This window comes from Schistocerca piceifrons, chromosome 11 (assembly GCF_021461385.2).
Source record: "Schistocerca piceifrons isolate TAMUIC-IGC-003096 chromosome 11, iqSchPice1.1, whole genome shotgun sequence".
In the NCBI taxonomy this organism is placed as follows: Eukaryota; Metazoa; Arthropoda; class Insecta; order Orthoptera; family Acrididae; genus Schistocerca; species Schistocerca piceifrons.
The window spans coordinates 62173408-62186535 of record NC_060148.1 but is presented as its reverse complement, the minus strand read 5'-3'; the positions used below and the strand labels follow the sequence as shown (position 1 = coordinate 62186535).

The 13128-nt window shown below is 42.7% G+C and overlaps 1 pseudogene; it reads right to left on the bottom strand.

The window, feature by feature from the left end:
• Positions 1–10505: 10505 nt before the first annotated feature.
• Positions 10506–10607, bottom strand: LOC124720674 (annotated as a pseudogene).
• Positions 10608–13128: the final 2521 nt, after the last annotated feature.

The following is a 13128-nucleotide window of genomic DNA, read 5'->3' as shown; positions in this document are numbered from 1 at the left end:
AAATTTTATTTTAACCAATGCTGCCATGCAGCTAGAAACTAGATATTAAACAAAATGAGCAATCTCTCAACTAGAAAGACAATAGATGTAAAATGTTTCTCATCATTTCATTAGGCATTTTAGTAAATATCATAAATTAAGAGCTCCACAGTGTAATTATATGTTTTCAAGTTTGAGCGTGTCGTATTTGCGATGTTTTCTACAATGAAATGTCAATAGCGAGGATAATGGCCTCCTTTTTTTCTCCACCTACTAATGGCTTTTTTTCCAGGTGACTGTCGCTCAGATTGGCCTCCACAGCACATTACGTCAAGGTCATCTACCGTCTTTACTGAAATATTTAGTGCAGCAGTTTCCACTACAGTGACAGTCTCATATAAAAATTTCACAGGTCGAGAATTTGCGTTACAAATGTGTAGAAACAAAATCCTATAAACATAATACTGCAAAAAAAATTTTCGTCAGCATTGTGATACATTCACGCATACACACACATTTCATAATTCTTAAAGTAAGTTTCTTGGTTTCCAACACCGTTTTTCACAAATCAGAGTCCCTAACCACTACTCATTAGTTCTTACCTTATTACACCTATACATATTTGTCGACACTTCTTCAATATTTCATCATAATAAATACGTAGCATAATCAAATTCCCCATATAGCATCAGCTTATTGATCATAAACATACCTCAGTAGCATAATACACATCGTCATCGTAATAATAACATCATAACACCTCAGTCAAATCTCAAAATCGTTGTAGCTTCCTCCAATAATTTCAAAACCTGAAGAAAAAAAATCTGTGCCACTTCAATAGTGTCATCTACATCAAACGTACTTTAAAAATCATGATCCCATGCCAAATACATCAAATACATAGCATCACAATGGTTCCGAAAAAATATGGACAGTTCACAAAGTACAGACAAAATACAATTTCGTAAGTGTGAAGTTATCCAATGGTGTAATTACGTAAACATCTGTCACTGATGTAGTAAAATAAATGTTTGTCTCTCTCAGTTAAATGATCAGATAGCTGTGTAATTGATGTGTTAGAGAAATATGGTACCGATGTGTATAAGCAAATACCATATTAGCTAGGGCTCCTTGTGCTTGCCAAACACATGGTACACAAAGTAAGCGCGCGCCCCCCTGAGGATTAATGTAATTGTACCATCAACTGTTACAAATTACAGCAATGGAATGAAATGTATCACGGAAAACCTTTGTATCCTTGTAATTCAAAAATCTTTAAAAATAAATGTTTTAAGTACAAAATTAATCTCTCAAATACGTGTACTGTAGCGCTAAACTGTGCGTCTTGTTGTAAGATGATCTCTGTCATTACTTAAGGGTAAAAACTGTGCCAAGTGTCGTAATTATCGTCGTCCGTAGGCAAAGTTCTGTGGAAGTCAATGTACTTACCTCGTAACAAACAAAAGCGAAATGCTATGGGTATAGATATCCTAGTTATTACGTACAGTACCATATCAAGAAAGAACTATACTGTAACGTATTGTTGTGCTACGAAAAAGCTGTCTCATTGTAGCTATACCACAAAAGTTACTACTAAAACATGTTTTACTTTCCAGAAGAATTCAGAAAAAACTGTGCAGATATAAAACAGATACGCCGCAAAAGCAACAATGTAAATTGTGTCACACATTAGTAGCGTTGTGATATAATCGTGTAGCTGTCAGAGAAACCAAATGCTAAGTCATCTTTAATCTCATAGAAAGTACTTTAAATCCAGAATGTATTCCCAAGTAAACCAAAATGTTGCATTAAAATCTCGTCAGCAGTACTGGTATGTGCTCTAAGTATGTGAGTCTTATAGTCGTTACGTAATCATACAACTAACAAGCAAGAATGTACACACACAATAACACTGTGTCATCTGTTCACTATAACAGTGCATTCGTAATTATTGTCTAAATATGTTCCCTAGGTTCTAGACTGGGTAGTTAACTTTAAAACATAGTTGCATGTTAACAGTTTCTAAGTCTGACGAAGCATACTAGTAACGTGAAGCGAAAAATTTTATAGCAAAGACTAAGTTAAAAAGCAGATTATCTATCAATAAACAGTTTTACATGTGAAATATGGTGTAAGCCTTTACTCTTCCTAGTACGCAGATTTTCAACTTCAACGCAGTTATCTTGTGGTATATGTCGGATTCTGTAATGTCCATTGTAAACCAGAAAGAATTTGTGACTCAAGTGTTTCTTCTTATGTGACAATGAATGAGCTTTAACGAGAACTTTCTGACCAATATACAGTTTCTTTGCATTTACTTTACTGTGTAGTTTTCTTCTTTTGTCTGCAGCAGAATTTATATTCTTAATAGCCAAATCAATTATGTTTTTGTGTCGAAGTTTACGTGTATTCGGAAAAGGTACAAGCTCTCTGATTCTGTTCGGTGGTTCTTTATTCTTCAGTACAAGAATAGGTGGTAAAGCAGTGGAGTCATGAGGCATTTCATTCAGCACGTTTTGAAATAAGTGTAAATATCTGTCCCAATGCTGATGCTTTCTGTGACAATAAAGTCTGCAAAGCTTGTTGATTTCTTTCATAATCCATTCAGACGGGTTACAGTGTGGTGAGTACAATGAAATAACAACAGGTTTGATTTTATGATTCCGAAGCATGCGTGACCAAACAGCACACCTGAATTGCGGTCCGTTATCTGAAATGACTTTACTAACGTGTCCAACTTCACGTAAGAAATTTTTAACAAAGGCGTTGGATACAGACCGTCCAGTGGCTTTATGTAACGGAATGAAAGAAACAACAGCGACTAGAACGTACGAAAATCCATTCGATGTTCTGACAAGGGGTCCCATGAGATCAACAGCAGCAAATTCTTTTAATTTAGAAGGAATGATAGGAAACAATGGAGCACGATGTGAGATAGTAGATGGTTCAGCCTTTTGACAAAGTTTCCAAATAGACAAGACTCTACGAATTCTCTTTTCCATATTGTTAAAATAACAAGTCGTTCGAAGAATATGATAACATTTTCGTGGACCAAAATGTGAGTAGCTGAAATGAATGTACCAAATGAGCTTATCAACAAAGTCGTCTGGAATGCAAAGTACCCATAGCTTGTCATCAATAGTGCAGCGTTTGAAGAGTATGTTGTTTCTAACCAGACAATAATGCCGAATCTGAGTGTGTGTCTTTTCATGCCATTTACTTTTGATGTCTTTTCAAATCGGATCTTTATCTTTACTGTGTCCAGATTAAGAGCCTGCAACTCTTGCTTCCCGCGAAGCAGAACAGTACAGTGGGCCCGGACCGAGTAGGGGTCAGCCTGGACGGAAACACAGACGCTTCCCAGAGACCACCAGGAGGCGTCCACGGCGCCGCAAGAGGTCGCTACAACCGCGGACCTCTTTCGTTCCGCTCGACGCGTGACTGCAAATAGAGCCAGCCATATCCATGCGCCAAGCAGTATTTAGGCTGGCGCAGGAGCCTGGAGAGGCAGGTGGCTAAGAAACGCCAGGACTGGCGACAGACATGCACCCGTTTAAATGCTACCCTACCTATCAACTCGTCCAAGTTCTGGTCAGCCTTCCGTCGCCTTACCGGAACTAAACCCTCCCCCTACTATCCTCTTCTCCACGATGATCACCCCTTCCCTGACACCCTTAGTAAGGCCAATCACTTTGCCTCCTACCTCTCTGATGTCTTTTCCATCCCCGACGATCCCCAGTTCGATTACTCCCTCTTCCCGGATGTCCGCGATTGAACTGACACCTCTGTCCCTCCCCTTGCACCTGGTTTCCAGTACTTGGACAACATTGCACACATGGAACTCAATGCCCCTATCACTACACAGGATCTCATTGCTACACTCCGCACCAAACGCAACACTGCTCCTGGTCACGATCGTGTCACCTACCGTCACCTTCGTGAAGCTCCTGTTTCTTTCCTTTCCACCCTGGCCAGGCTCTACAATGTAGTCCTGTCCACCGGTTACTTCCCCGACCTGTGGAAAACCTCCCGTATCCTGAAGTTCCTTAAACCCGGTAAACCGCCGTCCACCGTCTCCTCCTACCATACCTTACCTCGGTCTTCAGCAAGGTCCTGGAATATATCCTCACCCGACGCATCCACCAGCATCTCCGCCAGCACTGCCTCCTTCCCGTTACCCAGTATGGCTTTCGGCCGTCCTTCTCTTCCGACGACCTTCTCCTTCACCTCACTCATCTCCTTTCCGAACAGCTTAATTCCCGTCGCTCCACAATCTTCCTCTCCCTGGACCTCGAACATGCTTATGACCAAGTATGGCATTCTGGTCTCCTCTTCAAGCTCCAAACCTTCACCCTTCCCATTAACTACGTCCGTCTGATCGGCTCCTTTCTCTCCCACCGTCCTTCCTATGTTACCATCCATAACACGGATTCCTACACCTTTTTCACCTCCGCCAGTGTGCCCCAAGGCTTCGTCCTCTCTCCCCTTCTGTACCTTTTATATACGGCGGACATGCCGCCGCCGTCACCCCCCCCCCCGTCCACCTTCACCAGTTTGCCGATGACACCGCCTTCCTTGCCCTCGCCCCCAGCCTGCAGTGTTCCCAACACCTTCTCCAATCCCATCTTGACCGGTTCACCGCTTGGTGCAACCAGTCGTTGCTCAAGGTCAATCCCTCCAAAACGAGAGCGATCGTTGTAGGCAGAACCACCCCTTCCTTCCGCCTCCTCGATTTCTATCTCACCATCTATGGCCGTCCTATCGCCCTCAGCCCCACCCTCAAGTACCTTGGCATCACCCTCGACCGTCGCCTCTCCTAGACCCCCCATCTCCGGACAATCCGAGCCGAGGCATGCTGCCGACTCCGTCTCCTCAAGCTCCTTTCCGTCCGTACGTGGGGTCCGGACCCCTCCACCATACTCCACACCTATAAATCCCTCATTCACCATCTCCTCTGTTGTGCCCACCCTGCCTGGATCTCCGCTCCCCCTACCTTTTACAAATCCCTTCAAATCCTTGAACGCTATGCTCTCCGCCTTGCATATCGCATCCGCCTCCCCTCCCCCATACGGATCCTGTACGATCCCATTCCATTCCCCAACCTCCTCCTTTCCCTCGAAAGGATACGGATCCTGTACACTTCCTGTAAACTCGATCCTACTCACCCGCTTCTCGCTCATCCTCTCCCACCCGCACCTGCTGCCGTGCCTGTATTCCCACGTTCCACCCGGTCTCCATCTCTCCACCCTCCTTACCCTCCCCCAAGGTGGCTTCCGTCAGCTCCCCCTCCCTGATGATGTCCTCCTCCCCTCCATCTACCCCTCCTATCAACTTTGATCCTCCCCCACTTCCTGTGTCTTTTCCTTTAGGCACCCTCCCTCCCTTCTCTCTCCTTTTCCCTCCATCCCCCTTCCTCCACCCCTCTTCCCCCAGGCTTCCCCTCCCCCTTCCTCCCTTCCCCCTATCTCCCCTGCCCATGGCATCTCTGCTCTCCCCTCTCCCTCTGCCACCCCCCCTCCTCCTCTCTTGGCAGGTCCCCGGACTCGCACACGTTCAGTGAACATTCGCGCACCGGAGATCATCGCCATCAATGTCTCATATGTGTGCCTTCGTTTGTGTTTAGTGTTATTTCGCCGTCACGCCACCACTGTTCACGTGTGCCGTCGCCATCATCCGTGTTATGTGCGCCGTGTCAACTAGTCTTAGTGATTGTTCTCGTCCAGCGTGAACGGCTCAATGTTTATTACTTTTCATGTCTACAGTTTTTGCCCGCCGTTTTTATTGTATTATCTGTGCTACCTATATGTAATACTTATTGTACCACTCAAGGCTGAAGAGCGGCGTAATATGCTGCTGACAGCCCGCCTTTGTATTAAAAAAAAAAAAAAAAACCTGGAGAGGCAGTTCACACCGAGCGAGCCCATTGGTGTCATCGTAGCCGCCGCGTCGTCGTCCACCACCGCCAGTGTACCGGAGCCATCCTCGCAGGGTCTCTACTCATCCTCGGACTCAGGTGACAGCAACGTGGACACCGCACCGCTCTTCACGAGACGCCCGGGCTTAGTTTGGTGAAGTTGTATGGTTACTACAGACAGTTTATGTTTGGAAGAATCTCTGATTTAGTTATTGGTAGGCTTGGAGGATCAGTCCTACCTCACGAATATTGTTTTGTAACTTTTGAAGAAAGACTTAAGTTTAAATAAAACGCTATTACTCACACTCTGAGATTTTCCTTTCCGCGGATGGCGGATATATTAATCTTGTTCATCAGCAATGTCCTTTAAAGATGTGGTGATGAAGTTTTCAAAGGCGACTTTCTGAATGTGAAGAATACTGACTATTTTTTCGAGGTTGCCTTCCATGTTACTTTTCTCAAGACCAGCCAGTGCGCGTGACAGTGCGTCCGCAACAATGTTCTCCTTGCCGGGAATGTAGACTATTGTGAAGTGGAATTCTTGCAGAAACAATGCCCAACGTATTAACCTGTCATGAATTAATTTTGAAGACATAAGAAATTGTAATGAACGATGATCACTGTATATTTTTACGTGCTTACCAGAAAGAAAGGAACGGAATTTGTTAAATGCCCAAACGGTAGCTAAAACTTCTAATTCAGTAACGGAATATTTTTTTTCAAATTTTGTTAGCACTCGGCTAGCAAAAGCAATGGTTTCCTGAACAGTAGTGTCATTTTGTATGGCTTCTTGAAATAAATGGGCACCAAGACCGATTTTAGAAGAATCCGTGCTATGGCAGAAATCTTGTGACAGATCTGGATGAGCTAGTGTTGGCGCGTTAAATAGCGATTCTTTCAAAGAACTGAATTCCAACCTAAAAAACTGCGGACTTGTTTTTTTGTGGATGGAACTGGAATGACTCTGATTGCTTGCCTTCAGAAGAAATAATATGTCCCGAAAACCTCACCTTTGACCTACCGAATTGAGAATTTTCCAAGTTAACTGTAATTCCAGATTCTGCAAAAAATACCTAACAAATTGTTGAGGATGCGATTATGTTGTTCCCATGAGACTTCTGCTATTAGAATATCTTCCACAAATAAGGTGATGTGACGTTTTGAGAAATCAGGTAATATGGAATTTAGTACACGAATGAACGCTGCCGAAGAAATGTTCAAACCAAAAGGAAGTTTCCGAAATTGATAACAAACGCCGAAACAAAGAAAAGCTGTGTATTTTCTACATTCTGCATGAAGTTCGATCTGATAAAAGCTGGATCTGAGATCAATAGAAGACAACACTTTTACACCATTAAGTTTTTGAAGAAGTTCTTCCATCGTTTGCGGCCTGTCTGTTTCAGGAATGATGATAGTATTGATTTGTCTCGAATCTAAGACAAGCCTGATCGATCCATTTTTCTTCTCAACATGTAATGGATTGTTGTATGATCTTACTGCAGGCTCCATAATGCCCTCGTCAAGCATAGATTGTATTTCTGCTCTAACACGGTCCCTATAATGTGCTGGAATTACGTATGGTCTAACACAAAATTTAGTATGCTCACGAAGACGTAATTGGTATTGAAATCCCCTGATTGTTCCTGTTTTGTGAGTAAAAACTGTGGAATGTGCTTGTAAAATCTCGAAGGTCCTTCCTATCAGTGTCATTACAGTTCTCAATTGTTTGAATTTTATTCTGAATTAACTCATTAGTATCAAATATGCCGTCGATATCATCCCTGTCAGTACTTGCAGAATGGTTGTTAGTGTCAAGTTCCGTCGAAAATTCCGAATTGTTGTCTAACAGAAGGTAAAGCCGATTAATTTCCTCGTCATGGTTTGAGAGCCAATCTTCAAATTTCAAAGCTATTGACTTACCTTCTTTCTCTAAACTTATTTCAGCATCGTGAAAGTTTAAGATTGCTTTGTATTCATTCAAAAAGTCTACTCGCAATATAATTTCCGTCGACAATAATGGAACAATAAGAAAAATCATAGAGAAGCTGTGGCTTTGACAAAAGAATTCTAAGTTGGTTTGTTGGCGTACATCTACACTTTTTCCAACGATTGCACCTTGTAATTTAATCTTACGTAACGGAAGTGTGGGGCAATCGCTCGATTTGTTGCATTTGCTAAAGGCTGTTTCACTAATTACTGAGATGGGACTGCCAGAGTCAAGTACTGCCGTAAATTTTACGTCATTTTTGTGTTGAAATTGTATCTACTGTGTCCTTAAAGTTTTCCTGAGTTTTTGCAAGTTGCGTAACTGAATCGGTAGATGCAACTGAGTCAATCTTAGCTTGCAAGATCTCATGATTTTCACGAACAATAATTTGCAGTTCTTTTATGGCTGCTTTGTGATTCTGTAATGTATTTTCATGCCGCGAAAAAACAGGTTGGAAATGCTCACAAATTTGTGTTTTTACGTCATTACAGACTTTTTGACATTTCGATTCGATTTTATGTAACTCAGTAGTTAAATCTTCAGGTGTTTGTTCAAGCGTGGTGTCTAACCTTTGAAGATTTTGTTCCATTGTGTCTAACTTTTGAAGCTTTTGCTGTATTTGTCCCATTTGTTGTATTAATTGTAACAACAATGCACTGGTGTCTGAAACATGTTCCTCAGTGCTTTTTGGCAGGGAATTTGCACCGGCAACATTCACATTTTCACAAGCAGAAAATATGTCTTGACTTATTGGAGAAAACGGTGAGGACCCAAAACCTGAATCTACAGTATTTGCGAGATTGTGTCCTGTCATTTCGGCTTCCTGAGGCGAGCTGTTGCCGACCGATCGATCAGTAATGCTTCCCTGTTCACTAACTGTTTCACTGTCTACGCCATTATTTGCCGCCCGTTCCATTTCCCTATGCACAATTACCAAATTACCACTTTGAATGTCTGTTAATTCATTACACAGTGGTGCTGATAAGCTACGCTCATCATCACTATTATTTCTCACTTTACTTTGTAGCCTAGTGTTACGTTTTTCACACGCCATTATGGTCACAATATTTCACACGATAACACAGAAAAGCACAATTTGAAGAGCAAAATAAGAAAACACATTAACATAGCACAGAAAATAATACCTAGTTAATTGCAAGCGCAGCTGCGAAATACTTGGTGCAAATCTACATGCATGCCACAACTGTTTTATTGTATAACAATGAAAAACTACAACTGCAAAGGAAATTCTCTCTATGATTACACGCTAGCAATAAACTATAGCTACACTAATTACACAAACTACAAGAAAAAAATCAGAAGATTCCAGTGAGGTATCCTCGGCTAAGGGTCGCCATATGAAACGTCCCCTTAGAAAAATTAATGAATTACTGTGCTGATAAACCTCTTACATTATTTGATTTTCAAACAGCTGAGCAAAACTGAACGTACTCAGACATTTCGCTCTTTACCTATTCTTATAAACACCAAACTGACACACAATATTTTTAGCGCAACGCAATCTGACTTTCAATAATCCCTACAAAAGAATGGGCCCTGACTAACATTAACCTATACCTTTCACAAATCACTTAACTCACAAAAGTCTTCGTTACTCGAACTACTGCAATACAGCGAGCGCCAATACTGCCAGCTAAATAAAAGATTCAAACTACTGAAGTCACTAACTACTGGTAGGCATAGTTAGCAAGTGAAAGATTTTGATAGAGAACAAACAATGTATTTACCTCAATAGTGTTCAAAAGTCATTATATATATATAGCAGTTCATGACTTCCATTCATACAAATGTACTGTTTCATATGGACACACGTCCAGGTCATCCGCTCTCAAAAATCCGCTGCGGCGTCCAGGTCACTGTGCGCCACGTTTTATTGGATTGCGTTTTATTTTCTGACCAGCGGGCCTCGGCTGACTTGCCGGCGGACCTGCCAACTCTTTAAGGCAACACTCGGACGAATGTGGTTAAAGTTTTAAAGTTCTGTGCCATGGCAAATGTTTTTACAAAGATTTTAGGGAGAGGATTTTAATTTGCTCACTGTGTGACAAGCTCGCCCATATTTTATGTAAGTAGCCAGCCAGTGACAATTTCAGTGGCATTCTTGTTGCTATGTTTTCCCTTTCCTTCGGTTTTACTTTCTTATATAGCATTTTCTTTCTTTTCCTGCTTTCTTTGCGTGTGTGCTTCAGTTTTCTTAGGTCTGTCCACATTCGTTCGTTTTAATGTGTGTCAGGGCGCTGATGACCTCGATGTTGAGCGCCCATAAACCCCAACACACACACACACACACACACACAAATCCGCCATCTCTCTCCCCACATCCACCACTGCTGGCGGCTCACCTCCAACTGCGCAACGCTACGCGCTCTTCAAATCCAGCTGCCCAACACTACAATGGCAGACAAAATGCAAACTAGCCACAGACTGCAGAAAGCACAGCCAGTGATTTTCATACTGAGTGCTACGTGGCGTTACCAATATGAAAACCTAAACAGCCTACTTACAAGCTTACATTCCACTTATTGCGATAAGACAATCCGTTCAGTGCTTTTATTTTTCTGTTAGTGTCCATGTAATTATTTCCTTTGGTCTTCTATATTTTTGCGCCCGGTGTTCCGAGGCGGTCACCCATCCACGTACTAACCGGGCCCAATATTGCTTAATTTCGGTGCTCGGACGTGAACCGGTGTATTCAACATGGTATGGTCGTGGCGTTCATGTACTGTAGGCGAACGGCAGAATTCGCATTAAGCTCGTCTCCGAATGCTTTTCGGTCGAAATCGGCCGCATTTGACGCAAAGCACTTCCTTCCGCTGCAGTGAGTAGCTCGAGGAAAGCGCGGAGCGCACGGCCGATGTGCCAGCAGAGCGACTGCCGATTTAGCGGGCGCGCCGCCGCGTGAGTGAGACGCGCAGCTGCTCGTTGCACCTACTGTCATTCGCTTGGCGCGTGCAGCCTTCGACACCCGCGGAAGACGCATCTTGTCTACATCTACATCTACATCCATACTCCGCAAGCCACCTGACGGTGTGTGGCGGAGAGTACCCTGAGTACCTCTATCGGTTCTCCCTTCTATTCCAGTCTCGAATTGTTCGTGGAAAGAAGGATTGTCGGTATGCCTCTGTGTGGGCTCTAATCTCTCTGATTTTATCCTCGTGGTCTCTTCGCGAGATATACGTAGGAGGGAGCAATATACTGCTTGACTCTTCGGTGAAGGTATGTTCTCGAAACTTTGACAAAAGCCCGTACCGAGCTACTGAGCGTCTCTCCTGCAGAGTCTTCCACTGGAGTTTATCTATCATCTCCGTAACGCTTTCGCGATTACTAAATGATCCTGTAACGAAGCGCGCTGTTCTCCGTTGGATCTTCTCTATCTCTTCTATCAACCCTATCTGGTACGGATCCGACACTGCTGAGCAGTATTCAAGTAGTGGGCGAACAAGCGTACCGTAACCTACTTCCTTTGTTTTAGGATTGCATTTCCTTAGGATTCTTCCAATGAATCTCAGTCTGGCATCTGCTTTACCGACGATCAACATTATATGATCATTCCATTTTAAATCACTCCTAATCCGTACTCCCAGATAATTTATGGTATTAACTGCTTCCAGTTGCTGACCTGCTATTTTGTAGCTAAATGATAAAGGATCTATCTTTCTGTGTATTCGCAGCACATTACACTTGTCTACATTGAGATTCACTTACCATTCCCTGCACCATGCGTCAATTCGCTGCAGATCCTCCCGCATTTCAGTACAATTTTCCATTGTTACAACCTCTCGATATACCACAGCATCATCTGCAAAAATCTCAGTGAACTTCCGATGTCATCCACCAGGTCATTTATGTATATTGTGAATAGCAACGGTCCTATGACACTCCCCTGCGGCACACCTGAAATCATTCTTACTTCGGAAGACTTCTCTCCATTGAGAATGACATGCTGCGTCCTGTTATCTAGGAACTCCTCAATCCAATCACACAATTGGTCTGATAGTCCATATGCTCTTACTTTGTTCATTAAACGACTGTGGGGAACTGTATCGAACACCTTGAGGAAGTCAAGAAACACGGCATCTACCTGTAAACCCGTGTCTATGGCCCTCTGAGTCTCGTGGACGAATAGCGCGAGCTGGGTTTCACATGACCGTCTTTTTTGAAACCCATGATGATTCCTACAGAGTAGATTTCTAGTCTCCAGAAAAGTCATTATAGTCGAACACAATACGTGTTCCAAAATTCTACAACTGATCGACGTTAGAGATATAGGTCTATAGTTCTGCACATCTGTTCGACGTCCCTTCTTGAAAACGGGGACGACCTGTGCCCTTTTCCAATCATTTGGAACGCTACGCTCTTCTAGAGACCTACGGTACACCGCTGCAAGAAGGGGGGCAAGTCCCTGGTGTCCAGCGGATAATTTGCTCCTGTTTTTTTGTCAGTTGGCTATCATGGCCTCATTACTATATTCTACCCAAGGCTAATGTGAGGTTATTCACACAAGGTCAGGTGCTGATGCTACACCCATCTGCTTTGACCTGTAATGTCGTGGTGAGCCTTGATGTTTTTGAGTCTTCGTGTTTGTAGATTGTGTGTGGTAGTATTTTGTGGCTCTCTGTTATGCTGTATGTTTTTTAGTAAGCAGTTTGACATAAATTGAATGTTTCATGTTGGTATTCAAATAACTTATGCTGGCTTTCTGGTGAGTTATTTTGAATTTGCATATTTTGGCTGATGGATTCATTTTTATGTCTGGAAAATTAGTGCTGTGTGTTTCTTGTGGTCAGAGATCTAATATTTTTCTTTTTTTTCTGTGGTGAAGATTGTATAGGTATTTATGAGTAGCTCATTGCTTGTTGCAATGGGCAAAGTTGTTTGTGTATATTGAAATTGGTGGTGGTGAAAGTTTTCATGTATTTTCGGGATTTCCTTGTTAATGTTCAGTAATTTTGGATTGTTATTTGTAGGTATGATGGCTACTGATGTACCATCGTTGTTTAGGATACATTGCTGATATTAGTCATGGGAACATGGGTTGGTTTGCTGTGCTGAGAACTTTGGTTTAGATAGAGTAAGTGAAAGTGTTGTATCTAGGGCTTTGCTTGAGCTAAGTGGGTGGAGTGAAATTTACATCACCATGTTTTATAGCAGTTGGTTCCTGGTATCGAGGGCTTTGTTGGAGCTGTGTAGCTCAAGTGAAAATTGTGTTGAGTTTCTGAGTTCTGCG